Source organism: Tursiops truncatus, chromosome 9, assembly GCF_011762595.2.
Source record: "Tursiops truncatus isolate mTurTru1 chromosome 9, mTurTru1.mat.Y, whole genome shotgun sequence".
NCBI lineage: Eukaryota > Metazoa > Chordata > Mammalia > Artiodactyla > Delphinidae > Tursiops > Tursiops truncatus.
Genome location: NC_047042.1, coordinates 68,767,731 through 68,782,429, shown reverse-complemented (window position 1 = coordinate 68,782,429; position 14,699 = coordinate 68,767,731). Strand labels below are relative to the sequence as shown.

General features: G+C 40.9%; 1 protein-coding gene across 3 annotated transcripts in view; it reads left to right on the top strand.

The window, feature by feature from the left end:
- The window catches only part of DOCK4 (dedicator of cytokinesis 4), a 478,765-nt gene that overhangs the window by 1,063 nt on the left and 463,003 nt on the right, over positions 1-14,699 (top strand). The window lies entirely within an intron of this gene.

Genomic DNA, 14,699 nt, shown 5'->3' with positions numbered 1-14,699 from the left:
TCTCTGCCCGGGGTGAGCCCGGTTGGGGGGTGGGGTGGTGGAGGACAGCTGTGGAGTGTTAATGGGGAGAGGGAATCGGAAAGCTTGGGTCTTCGAGGCAAGGAGACAGCTCTTAGAAAAGGACTACCCAGACACTGGTGTTCGGAGGAAAAGGAGCAGGGTAGCGCTCGCTCTTCTGTGCAAAGGTGAACAACAAAGGACATTAATGTTGACTGATGAATACAGGAGTCTCCCTTCCTTTCCCTCCTTCCATTTCAGGCCGATTACAGTTCCCGTTTTTGTTGTTTGATTTCAGCTGAGTCGCCCCTTGGCAGTTACTCCTTTTAGGTTGCGACTATTAAGCCAGGCTCTCTGACAAGCCTGCAGCAGCCAAATGCAATTATAACCTCTCAGAAGGTTTAACAGAGAGAAAGCATTATGGATTTTACTAACAATCTCTATTTCCTATAATGCCCCGTCCTGCTGATTGGTGTACTTTTTTTTTTTAAAATTGGGTATAGATCTAGTGATTTAGATGATGTGTAGGTATCTGCTTATGTTCTAAATTCATTTTCCTGTAATTATTTTTTTCATTTTCCTGTAATTTAAAAAATCTGGAAAGCCTTTCCAGGGAGTCATAGTTACAGGGAATTTTTTTTTTTTCCAACTTCGCCTGGGGATAGGACTTTGGAGTCCCCTGAAAGGTTTAAACAAAGTCATTCCTGTATATTACATTAGCTTTCATTCTGGATTTTGACTGGCTAGCAAGACAATAGTTTGTCCAGGACCCACCTTTGAGGAGGGGTTCCACCTTTCCCTCTCTTTGAAGTGTAAGGGGAGCCTTTGCCAGGCACTCTACTGGCAAGGAGTAGATGTTTCCTTCCCTTCACTCACCCCTTTTTTGGAGTAGATTACCCCTGGCTAGGAAAATACATTGCCTTTGCTGAACTGGTAGAGGACCTGGAGTGTTCCCTTGTCACCGGGTTATCACTCAGTGCAGGAAGCACAGACACGTCCAGCAACACAGTCCCGCTTGGAGTTGATCCCAGATGTTGCTTTCTTCCAAGTGTTAAATTATACAGATTATGGATGGGATTTACTTTCTTGATTTCTTTATGTGCCAGGTCACAGCTGGGGTGTTGGTATCGATTAGTTCTTCTCTCACCTTTCTTTGCAAGCTGTGGGCAGAGGATTAAAACATACTCTGGGATTTCCTGGAATGGCAAACTGGATGTTATCACTCAAGTGTTTTGGGCTGCAGCAGACACCTCGCCTTTGGGTGGCTGTGATTTGGTTGCAGAGTAGGGGAGGCAGAAGGATGAGCACACATTTGGAAAAAGGTTGAGTGAGATGAGCGGTGAAAGCGGTGGGGCGGGGGTTGTCTGTTGTGCTCATTTATACAATATCACACATAACATGGAATGTTAACCATCTTTTATTATTAATTTTTTAGCATTTGGCTTATGAAATGCTTAGCTGTTTTTTAGAATCCATCTGTTAGGTGTGTGTGTGTGTGTGTGTGTGTGGTGAAAATTTTGCTAGGATTCTTATGTGTGTACTTTATTTCTCACCACGGAGAGCACTATTTGTAGCTGCCTATGCTGCAAGTTGTTATTGATTTATTTATTTTTATAAACTTGGTTAGTGTATGTGCTTTTCTTGTCTAGTTTTTTATAAATACTAAGGAAAAGATGTTTTATGGGCACAAATGTTTGGTTGATATCAGGTGTAGTAGTAATTCACTTTCCTCATTCTTTGAAATAAATTGGTCTTTGTGACTTTGAGTGCCTGAAGTTTCCATGCAAATTGTATATTTCTAATATACTTCTTATCTACCATCAATTATGTATGAGATAATTATGTGTCTTTATATATTAGTGTTTCAGTTTCAAGCAACACATTGTAAACATGGATAAAATGACTTAAATTTCATACCTGTAGTAAGGTGTACCAGAGATAGAAATTCCTTTTCAAACCTGATGTGTGGGCACTATCTCCTCCATTTAACTGATGAATAGTCTTAAAACAATGTGTACATAGTCATATACCTAAGTGTTCTAAGGAATTAGACAGGTATAGTGATAAAGCTAGAGTCCTGAGTGATAGGGAACCTTGTCTCTTTAAAAACATGTTAGTAGGCACAATGATAGGCATATTTTATCTTGGGAGATTCTGTTTAGCTTTTGGTCTTAGTCTAGACAATGCTGCCAGCTGTGTGACCTTAGGTAAGTCGCTTAACTTTTTAGGGTCTCAACATCATGGTCAAATGATATCCAAGATCCTTCCCAGTACTGATTCTGTAGAGCTCTTCCAAACAAGTGTGTCCTTTGGTAAGAAAGACATTTCTATTGTGTCAAGATTGTTATGAGAAAGACACTTTTGCTGTGACACATCCCACATGGTTTTCAACTAAGATCACAGGTAAGCAAACTACCTGGCAAGCTGCCAGAACCAAGGTGATGGTTGCTTGCTTTTTCAGTCTGTTTGATTGTCCAGCAGGAACTCCGTGGGCAATGACTAAAGCATTCTTGATCACCTCTTCACAACTTACCTCACGCCCACTGTCTGCCTTCTGCCTGTCCTCATCTGTCATACCCCCTGTCCCCTCCCTTAAAGTGGTGGGAATTAGTCACAGAGAAAGTTAGGACCATTGCAGATCTGTTTCTACATTCATTTGCTCAGCAGGCATTCATGCAGCATTCCCAGGTGAGCCAGTAGCCTTACTGAGCTGCAAACTGCTCCTCTACATCCAGCCAGTTGTTTTACATGTGTGAATCCAGTTAAGCTTAGAGGGGGAATATGGGCTGGATTGATCACTGCAAAAAATCCATGAGGCTTACAAGAAACAAAACTCAGAACAAGCTGATCTGAAGGTCATGGATGTCATTTAAAAAATGAATTATTATAGTACCAGTATCACTGAGTACCCACAAACATTCCTGTCCTCCATTTATCCTGAAGTGCTTTTTGAACTCATCCAAGTAGGAATTCTGTTCCTTTTTAAAGCCCCTTCTATTTTTAGGGGGAGAGGTACCGTCTCTTATTTACACAGGATCTTTAGAATGTCTTTTCCTTCAGAAGCGTGCTTTAATGGTAGCCTGTGTGGGAGAGTTATGAGGGAGTGTACCTTTCCTCTTAGCTGTTTTCAGTTTGTTAGCTAGCAGCCTTAAAATGTTTCCTATTTGTGGTACTGTGATGTGTGCAGATAACATGTGTAGCTAGATAAAGATGTGCTGCCTGGAATTGTTTGTGGCATTTAGAGCCTGGCACAGGATTCTAAACTTTCAGTGAGAAGCAAAGAGGAGTGATTTATACCTACAAGTAAAGTACCATTGAAGGGCTGTGCAGACAGTGGGATGGCAGCTGACGTTCTTGATCTGGCCTCCTGTGGGAATAGCCTATAAACGTTTCCCCCTTTTGGTCATTCTCCTAAGTGATGATTCTTTCATGAGGCCCCACAGTAACACAAAGATGCTGCCTTTCTTCTTTAGTCTTGTTTTTTCCCCAGAGGCTGTATGGTAAGTACTACAAAGGAGTTAATAAAAATTTCAAGAAACTTAAGGCTTTCCTGTCTCTAGCTCCATTTCTTAGGAGACTACATTTTCAGAATTTCTTACAGTATGTCCAAATTTCTAGCATAGTGACTTTATGCTGTTAGCATATATAACAGAGAAACGTTAAACTCTAAGGAAACCCAACCAAGATGCTATAACCTTACCATATTAATACAATGTTTTATAGGTAAAAAAATGTTGTGAAATTATTTCATTTGGGTCTGCTCTCTGAAGTAGAATGATAACTTCCATTTAAGACATGAGGAAACAACTTCACAGAAGTTAAGTGACTTACAGGCATACCTTGGAGATGTTGTGCGTTCGGTTCCAGACCATTACAATAAAGCGAATTATCACATAAAGCAAGTCACACAAATTTTTTGGTTTCCTAGTGCATATAAAAGTTATGTTTACACTATACCGTAGTCTATTGAGAATGCAATAGCGTTATGTTTAAAAAACAATGTACATACCTTAATTTAAAAATACCTTATTGCTAAAAAAAAAAATGCAAACCATCATTGCAGGGTGGCTACAAGCCTTCAATTTGTAAAATAAATAAATAAATAAATAAATTAAAAAAAATGCAGTAAGTGGGAAGCACAATAAAATGAGATATGCCTGTACTCTAGATCAGTGGCTTTTAATCTTGTTTAACTGTCATCCATAATAGGAAATACATTTTATTTCCTGACACCACCAACACCACCCCACACACATATAAGTGAAACAATATTTGCTCATACTTTCTTTGATGTTCTATTCTTTTTCATTTAAAAATATATGTACAAATATCAAATCATTATGTTGTAATACCTGAAGCTAATATAATGTATGTCAATTATACCTCAATAAAATAAATTTATTTATAAACTTAAAAAAAAAAGTCATTAACGTAATGACTCATTAATGGGTCCTGACCCATAGTTTGAAAAGCACTGCTCTAGATACCACATTTGTGAAACAGGAAGGACTGGAACTTAGACCTTGTTGGGTTTCTAGTTAAGTTCATTCATGATGTTGTTGCTTTTTGACAAATATATATTTGTGTTTATTTTAGCTTAAACTTTAATCATACTTTTTTCTTTCAATATAAGTCAAAATCTGTCTTTTTATATAATGTTTCTCATTTACAGTGGAAGAAGTATACAAAGCCATCAGATACATTGTATAAATTGTCTCTTTAACATTACATGTGTCTTTCTACTAGGATCTTTTTGACAAGGGCTGGGATCAACTGCCTAAAGACCAATTTTGGATTTTTCTATATAATTTCCTTTGACAGTGATCTCTGGCCACTATAGCAGAAGAATAAATATAACAGATCTAATGAGTTTGCCAATTGTAGGGTTACCAGCACCATTCTTTTCTACCCTTTTACATATTGTTGACCACTAGTAGAAGAAACAAGGCAGCTCATGTAACTTGTTTTCTTAAAAATCTAAACTGGTAAGCTTATTTGGTCAGAGTATATATAATATTAAAGAATAAAGTAAAGTTCCTCAAGCCTATTTTTATTTAAGCAATTTAAATGTACTTAAGGAACAACTGTTTTACTTTCTGGCATTTAAAAAAAATGTGTGCTAAGATACACTGGATATCTACTAAGTAAATAAGAATCACCAAAAATAGTGTTAATGCCTTTTGGTGACAAAGTTGCAGTAAAACTGATATGATGGTTGTATTGAATATTAATGTGATACTTTTGGAAATGAATGTATGTATTTAATAGCCTTTGTGGAGCACTGTCTATTTGCCAAGCATAGTTCTGAGAGCTTGTCATGTGTTCTCTGTCTAATCCTCATGACAGCTCCATGAGGAAAGGTTCAGTTATCACTCATATTTTACAGGAAACTGAGTCATAGAGAGGTTAGGTAACTTGTCTGAGGTCACACAGAAATGGTGGAACTAGGATTGGAACCCAAAAAGTTTTAGACTGAGCCTGCTCCCTTAGCCACTATTCCGTATTGCCTAACATGACAGTCATTAGGAGGCGTTTGAGTCAGTAATCCCACCCCTCAAAGTTTACATGAAAAAAAAATCAATAGGGACACAACACTTCATGCACAGAGTTATTCCTTGCCATGTTGTCTGTGAAACAACATCAATTCTAATACAGGAATACTTTAATCACTTCTGATTATCAGCACAGCAGGGTATTTATAGTCAAGAAAGGGAATAATTCCATAAATAATGCTATTTCTGAAATACATTCCAGGTATGTAGTGTCAAGTGACAAAATAAATCAAAGGAAATACTGACAGTGATTGAAACTACATAAAGTGTGTAGCATTATAGAGAAGATGTGGTTAATGTGTAGCATACGGAGAAGATGTGGTTAATGCACAGATAAGAATTGTTAGACTATAATGATTACCAGCAAATTCTTTTTTTAAGAATTCCTTTTGGTTGGAGATATGAGCAATATTCACACATATTGTTGCTTTTGGATGACAGGGGTGGCATAAAAATGGTCTAAGAGAGATTATTGCGGTAGATGAGGTGAGAGATAAGTACCTGAACCCGGTGAGCCATCCTGCATGGTGAAATGTGGATAATCTAAGATGTTTAGGAGATGGAAACAACAGTAACTGGATGTGAGGAGTTAGGGAAAGGAAGCAATTTAGTGTCTTCCTGGTTTCCAGCTTGAACAACTGGGTAAACATAAGTGCTGTTCAACGACAGAGACGTTTTTGTAGGCGGGGAAGGTTTATGGTGTAAGATTAAGAGTTTGTGATGGCCTAGAGTTGTCCATACTCATCAAACATTCAGGCGGCGATATCTGCATAGACAGGAATAGGATATCACTCTGGAGCAAAGGAGAGAAGTTCTAGACTAAAGAACATGATTAGAGAGTCATTTGGTTTGTGTGTGATGACTGAAGTGATCCACTTTATTAATTGTATTGACTGATAATGTAGTCAGCTTGTCTAAGTTTTAAAGTGACAGGTCCTAAATTTTCAAAGCTCAGTCATCTTGAAGCACTTTATTAATATGGGTATGGGGACTGTAAAATAAGAAATATTAGCTGTCCATGTGAAGTTGGTAGGAAACTAGATTTTATGGTCTTTTCTTGCTTCCTATTAGTGCATTGCCTGGTTAAGGCATAAGTTATTTCTATTTCCGTGACAGTTCTCTCCCAAGCAAATGTCTCATGCCAGATTATGCATGTTTGTGAGATTTCCTCAACAGAACGTTGAAAAACAGAAACCACAAATAATATTTCAATAAGCAAAATTTATACATCCCTCAAACAGCATATAGGTGTATATACACATCCACAAATGGGAAAATGCTCAGATATCCAGAGCAATATATTTGTGCATACAGACTGCGTGTGTGTGTGTGTGTGTGTGTGTGTGTGTGTAGTAAATGTGTAATAACTCTTAGGAACCCCAAGGTCAAATTTAGAATTCTTAAAGTTATACCACTGTACTCCTGAAAACTATGTGATTTTAAGTAAGGGATTCCAGCTTAAGATAACATTAGGCTCCCTTCCCCTAATATAGCCTGCATTACTTCCCGCGGAAAGATCAATAAACGTACGCAAAGAGGCAAACATTGCTAATATTAGAAATGAAGTCTGACAGAAAACCTGTTGCCGAAATTCAGGAGGAATTTCTCCAAGGCAGGAGGAACTGCATTATGAAAACCACTTGGTGGCTTCCCTCTGCTTTCCCTCATTAATCAGAGCAGCCTCAGTGACCTCAGTGACCTGGTCAGGAAGACCCGTTGCCCCTCCCCACTGTCACCACCTTCTAGGCCAGGTCAATACATTCAACTTGGTATGTGTCCTTTACCGCCTGAGGCCACTATGGTCCTTCTCGTTCCATCTCATCTTTGTATTTTCTTGAGAGATGACCAGTTGGAGAAACAACTGGGACAGGAAGGTGGGTGGTTGGTTGGGTGGAAAGGAGTCTACGGAGAATACCATCTTGTCTTTTTTTTTTTTGCGGTACGCGGGCCTCTCACTGTTGTGGCCTCTCCCGCTGCGGAGCACAGACTCCGGACGCGCAGGCTCCGGACTCGCAGGCTCAGCGGCCATGGCTCACGGGCCCAGCCACTCCGCGGCATGTGGGATCTTCCTGGACTGGGGCACGAGCCCGTGTCCCCTGCATCGGTAGGCGGACTCTCAACCACTGCGCCACCAGGGAAGCCCACCATCTTGTCTTTGACAGGTGTACTGCGGTCTTCATAAAAAATCTGATTTTGTAGGCACCTTTGATGTATGGCAGTAAAGCACGCTGGATTTTATAGTTTTGCTTGCAATCTATTGGTGACAGAGAAAGACATGGTAGGATAAGAGATAATCTTGTCTGAATTGCCAAAAACCATGGTCCGTGGCACCTGATGACTTATCACTGGGAACTTGGCTTAGAGCTGTTCACTTCAACCAGGAAGGAAGACTTGTAAGTGGGACCAAACCCACACCTTTATTTTTAGCCCCATCCTTGGTACTGCAGAGAGGTTCAAGACTCAGGTTGCATCAGTCAGTGATCACATTTGTATCCCTATCGAAGAAGGAAAGCCGCTAAATCCAGAAACAGGCATCTGTCACTCTGTAATGAACTAAACATGGCTGCTTCTCAGCTGGGGAGGAAGAGAGAAAGCATGACATTCGCATGGGAGGCTTTGGGAAGCTGCCAGTTACACATGTGTATTTCTTTTCCACCCCCATTCGTGTCCCCTGTGTGTGTGCCAGAAAGCGAAGGTTGGTGGATGGAGGCTGGTGAGAACCCTTCTGGTTATGAAAGTCGCACGTCTTCCTGGGTGAATTTGATGACCATTACTCCCCCAAGTTGTGAACCATTTTGTTTTTTTTGGCTGATCGGCACGGCATGTGGAATCTTAGTTCTCCGACCAGGGATCGAACGCACGCCCCTTGCATTAGAAGCTCGGAGTCTTAACCGCTGTACTGCCAGGGAAGTTCTAGTGAACTGTTTTCTTAACCAAACAATTTATTGTTCGATTTTCTGAGAGTGTTAATTGGGCATTAATCTAAACATAAAGATCTCCTTGAAATCTTTAAGCAGAAATGTAGAGGTTTGGTTCTTTTTTTTTTTTTTATCCAAAATGAAAGAATCCTGTCTGCCTTGGTGACTGGAGGTGAACATGTTTGGAACATGGGCATGCATGTTTGTGAGGCAACTAAAAATAGCCCTAACCCAGGCTCTGGAGAAAACAGTACTCACTATCCTGGGGAGAGGAAAGAACCTGTTGGCCTTTCTCCGAGGGTGTCCAGAGTTGGTTGAAGAGTCTGTAGGGCTTCCTTGTTAACAGGCTTAGGGTTTAGCCAGACTCTCGAAGATTGGAAAATCCAAACATGCATAGGCAGTTCTGTAAAGACCCAAGAGAGGAGAAATATCTGAGATTTTTCTCCAGAAATCTGGATGATAAACACTAACGACAAGATAGGAGGATTCTTATAAAACTCCACACACAGGTAAAAGTTGTCTTTTTCAGGAAAATTATATTTGTATTAATTGCATCCTACATTTCATTTAATAGTCCCATCCATAGTTTATGTAAGTTGATTCAGAAAACCAACCATTTATGTTCTTGGCCCCAAGGTGGAAGAGGAAATATTATGTATAAATTATGTAAAAATTATGGTAATGAGTTTTAAAATGAGAAAATACTTATGAGAAGTGAAGAACTGGGATACAAAATTACATGTTGCAGTGTTGTTAAAACCAGTTGTTACAGTTGAGAGGTGGCATTATTTTTTTATACTTTCTACTTTTTAATAATTTCCAAAAAGTAACATGAATTGCTTTTGTAATCAGAAATAATTATATAAACTCTTTTATAAACCGAGCTTTATTTCCTATATAGAGTTTTCCTCTCAGGATTAGAGGTTAGACTGGTTGAAGTTGAATCTGGAAGGCCTGAATTTCTTTTGTCATTTATTCCCAAGAAGTACTGTGTTCCAAAGTTTCAAAGTGGCTTTCCTTGCTATATGCCTGCTTGATTACTTGTGATGTTGCGGCTTTATTTCCCAGTAGTCACAAAGCTGTGTTTTCAGATGGCTGTGGGGTACAAATCTTTGGAAAAGAGCCCTAATTCCTCTTTGAGAAAGAGCTTCGAACAAATCATCTAAGATAAAAATACTGTTCTCTCCAAGAAGTGTTTGTTTAGAAGATGAATGTTGGTGTCACTGCTCACTTTCCATTGTCTGTAAACTCTGTCCGGTGAGACTGTGGGTCCTGGGATAATTTATGCAGGAGAAATTGATCAATGTAGAGAGTCAAGAACTTGAAGTGGTTTTATTTAGCAATTATGGGGAATAACTGCTTATTTATGGGTGTCATGGATGGAATGTTTGTGTCCCTCCAGAATTCTTATGTTGAAGCTCTGACCCCCAGACTGGCTGTATTTGAAGTAAGGAGGTAATTAAGGTTGAATGAGGTCATAAGGGTGGAGCCCTGTTCCAATTAGATTACTGTCCTTATAGGAAGAGACCCTAGAGAGCTTACTAGCTCTCTTCAGGAACTCAAGCATGCACGTACCTAAGAAAGGGCATGTGAGGACAAAGTGAGAAGGCAGCTGTCTATAAGCCAGGGAAAGAGCCCTCACCAGAAACTGACCCTACTGGACCTTAATCTGGGACTTCCAGCCTCAAAAACTGTGAGAAAATAAATTTCTGCTGTTAAGTCACCCAGGCTATGGTATTTTATTATGGCAGCCTGAGCTGACTAATACAATGGATTAGAGCAGTTTTAGGCACTGTAGGAAGAGGAACAAAGAAAATAGAAGCAGAATCTTGAGCCTCTGTTTAATAGATGTAATCACTGTAGCCCCTGTCTATGGTCTGAGATCTAACTAACTCCCTTGGTCCACCCTCGGAAGCACAGACTTAATTGAGTCCGTGTTTGATGTTGGTCATCTGCTGATAACTCCAGAAATATGTTTATTTGAATAATGGCATTTGTGCAAAGTTGCTCATATTGTCTTAAGTCATTAAATCAATTTGGGTGCCTTCAAAGCAACTAATAGAAGTAGGGTCTTGAAATGAGTCATTTCTCCCTGCTACAATTATTTATGAGAAACTAGGGGTAATAGTTTTGACCATGTGGGTTAGCATTTAGAATAGGTAGTTGAAGTTTTATTATATGGAAATTTGGTTGGAGACATCACTTTAGGTGTACTTCGTTTTTGAAAGGCCTGCCTGGGGAGTAAATGCCAAGTCCCTGAGCAATATTGGGGGAATTTTTTGTCCATTTTCTGTCCTTAAATATGCATATCCTGATAGGTAGTACATCCCTCTAAGAGTTTACTTGCATATTGTTTTCCTTAGTGATAAGTATAAAGGCATATCTAATGACACATTGATGGAAAAACTTATGTTGGGTGATTATTTATTGGGTATGCCTGCTGTCTATAATCATGCTAGCTTTTGGGGGGCACACGAAGAGGTTTAGAACTGAGTCCCTGGACAGGTGAAGAAGGTAGAAGTGTTTCATAGTTTTCTATTTAATTTACACAACATTGTTTTCAAAGTAGGTGTTATCCCTGTTTTTTTTTTTTTAAATTTCACTTAGTAAGGCAGTATATAAACGTATCATAGAGAAATCAGTGTGAAGGTTAAGACATATTTTCCCTCAAGCTTTAAAAGGAAGATAAGGACTTGGAATGGTGATGCTATTCACTTGTGAGCCTGAGGAAATAGCCCCGAGGAGGGAGTGTCTCATATCCTGGAAAACTCAGAACTTGTCCAGAAGAATAGAGGTTTCATTTTTAAGATACTTCCCATAGAGTGAGTCACCAGCTACTGAGATTGTCCAGTATAAACACCTGAGTAGAGTTGTACTTTAAATAGCTGGAAAACCTTCTTCCTCTTCCTACTGGGTAATTTCCGCCCCCATTCCCCCACCCCCACCCCCCACCAACCCTGGATTCATTCCTGTCACCTGACCAATGTTAAGTATCTTGGACAATGGATTGTCTTTTTTTGTGATTTCCTTCTAAGACTGGGCAGAGGAAGAAAGATGGCTTCAATATTAACTAAGAGTGGCTAGGCAGAGGAAAAAACAGGCTTAAGATGAATGTTTACCAGGGGCTAGGCCTGTGTGATTGACCCCAGATATACGCACTGAAGCCTTAGCAAACCTAGAGAGAGTGAGTGATTTGTTCAAGGTGAGATTTGGACACATTATCTAGGTCTGAAGCCTGTGGCCCTGTCATTCATGGTACCACACTCTTCTGCACACCAGGCCTATGGCTGAAATCTGGAGGCCCAGCTTTGGGGCCTGTGGACAGTGGTGAAGAAATTGCTCACCATACTTTACTTTTTGAATAAGATGCTTGTATTAATTCCAGTATTATATGAAATAAGTATCTTCATTGTCTTTTATTTTTTATTTATTTTTTATTTTTTTGCGATACGTGGGCCTCTCACTGCTGTGGCCTCTCCCGTTGCGGAGCACAGGCTCCGGACGCGCAGGCTCAGCGGCCATGGCTCACGGACCCAGCCGCTCCGCGGCATGTGGGAGCCTCCCGGACCGGGTCACGAACCCGCGTCCCCTGCATCGGCAGGCGGACTCTCAACCACTGCGCCACCAGGGAAGCCCCTTCATTGTCTTTTTACTTCAGCCTTAGCCTCTGGTGGTCATGGTCAGGCCCCTCATGTGCTGCCTGCATGTGGGTGAGGGATGTGGAGCACAGTGGTGCTGGAGGGGTCATGAGGTGGGTCAGGAGATGGATGGGTACCAGAAGGGGTGGGGGGAATGGGAGAATGAGAGCCAAGGACCGAACAGGGCTGCATGACAGGAAGGGAGTAAAAATGTGCATCTGTGAATGAGGATGGACCTTGGCCAAGTGTGACCGGGACCAAGGAGGAACCCTGGAGCAAAATACAAGTTCTCAGTGATGGAGGGACTAGAAGAAAGAGCTAGAAGGGAGGGCTGACCAGCATTGATTGGAGCAGCCATGGAAACCCTAAACTCTGAGGCTGGTGGTTCTAATGTTGGAAGTCCTTGCTCTGCATGGACCTGGGCCCCATCCATGCTCAGGGAAGCCTCGACCTGCAGGGCCAAGGATCCAATGCCATGGCAACCTGGGTGGGCTGGGTTGGTACTTCTTGTCTGATTACTGTGGTAGCCTCCTCATTTGTCTCCTACCTAGAGTCTCTTCTTTCTCTAGCACATGCCTTGCATTTTAACCACAAGTGATCTTTTTTATAGAGCAACTTTGTTGCTGTGCTTCATCTGAAAACACAAAAATACCTGTAATGTTTCCTTTGCAGTCAGGATAGAGTCCAAAGTCATTTCAAAGCACACCAGGCCCTTCCTAAATTGGCCCCTGACTGCAATCCAGTCCCGTATCAGACAGTTCTTCCTCCTGCACCCTGTGCTCTATCCTAGGGAACCAGGTAGAGCTTTTCAGAGGTGCCATGCTGCTTCTGAACTCTCGGTCTCTGCACTTGCCGGAACTCTGCCTGGCCGGTCCATCCTCCTTTGCCATCTTTACCTGGAAAACCTAACTGTGGTGTCTCTTCTCTAAGAGTTTCCATATCGGACTCCTCCTGGCAGAAATGAAAACTGCTCTTTATTCCACATCTGTGCCCGCAGCTGCCTCTCTCAGGGCTCTTGTTACTACCATTTGAAACTGTCTACCTCTGCTACAGGCTTGTGAAGCCCTAGATGCTGTGCTGTCCAGCTTTGACTTCCTGCGGGGGTAATACAGAGCTAGCTTTTAGTAGGCTCAGTAAATCAATGAATCAATGGTATTCTAGTCCATTCAGGCTGCTATAACAACATACCACAGACTGGGTAGCTTATAAACAGAAATTTATTTTTCACAGTTCTGAAGGCTGGGGATCCAGCCTGGCCAGCTTCTGGTGAAGGCCCTCTTCCAGGTTGCAGACTTCTTGCTGTATCCTGACATGGTGGAAGGGATTAGGGAACTCTCTGGGGTCTCTTTTATAAGAGCATTAATCCCATTCATGAGGGCAGTGCCCTCATGACCTAAGCACCTCCCAAAGGCCTCACCTCCTAATACCATCGCATTGGGCATTAGGATTTCAATATATAAATGTAGGGGGAAACGATCATTGAGACCATAGTCAGTGGGTTCCTTGGATGAGGGAGAAAGCTCTAAGCTCAGTGTGTTGTAGTTTTTTGTTAAGTTTATCTACCAGGTTGTCCAGACTGTATAAACCAGGCTCTGAGGACATGAGGTCAACCGGACTAGCCAGGGCCTGCCCCCCACATCCTACAGGGCTGATCTAGGCGAAGCCAGATATTTGTCAGAGTGACAGAACTTGTCAAAAGTATATGGAATTACCTACAGAAATCCCGAAGCATATGGCATGGTTCTATTTGTTCTGTGACTGTATAAAGTTGGCATCCAAAAATCCAGATGGAGAATAAAACCCAGAAAGTTGTGAGTGCTATTTCATGAAGAAACCTACTGCTAACCACTAAACTCCATGAAGACAGGACTGGATTTTTTTTTTCTTTTGTACTTTCTGTTCTTTGGGTAATATTTGCTACGTAAGAAATTGTAATTTATAATATAAAAATAAAATAAATTTATTTGAGTCAGCATGGGCAGGTCTAAATTTTTAAGAGTGTTTATAAGTGAAGTCTTCACAATAGCATATGGCTCTTGGACTCCACTTAAAACACCAGATGTTCAGGCACATCTGTTTTTCACATGCTCTGGTCACCATGTACTGGTCAATTGTAGAAAATCTGGCGAACAATGTATCTTAGACATTTTTAGCAAACTTCCTGCAAGTTTGGGGTGCATTTCCAACTTTTTAGTGATTCAACTTTGCAACAAAAGTTTCCTACCCCTGCTTTTTCAGAATAAGAGTATCCTGAGATTGCAAGGCAAGCTACTATCAAAAGACAGAAACAAAACTGCTACCAAATACGCAATTAGCTGTTGGCGAGAAACAGAAGTTTTCACTCTACTGTGCAACCAAAACAAAATATAGAGATGTATGGCCTGCTAAAGAGATAGACTACAGTTGTCATTTATAGCTTCCCATTTAAAATTTTTGTATTCATGGGAACAGCCTTATTCATTAGAACTTTTTATTAGAAGCCATCTGTCATACCCCACGTATGGTATTGCAGGATGTGCTCTGCACAAGGTGGCTGGATTTGGTCAAGTCTCTGCTGGGAAGGAGAGATGTCCTCTTTCTGATTTGCACAGTGG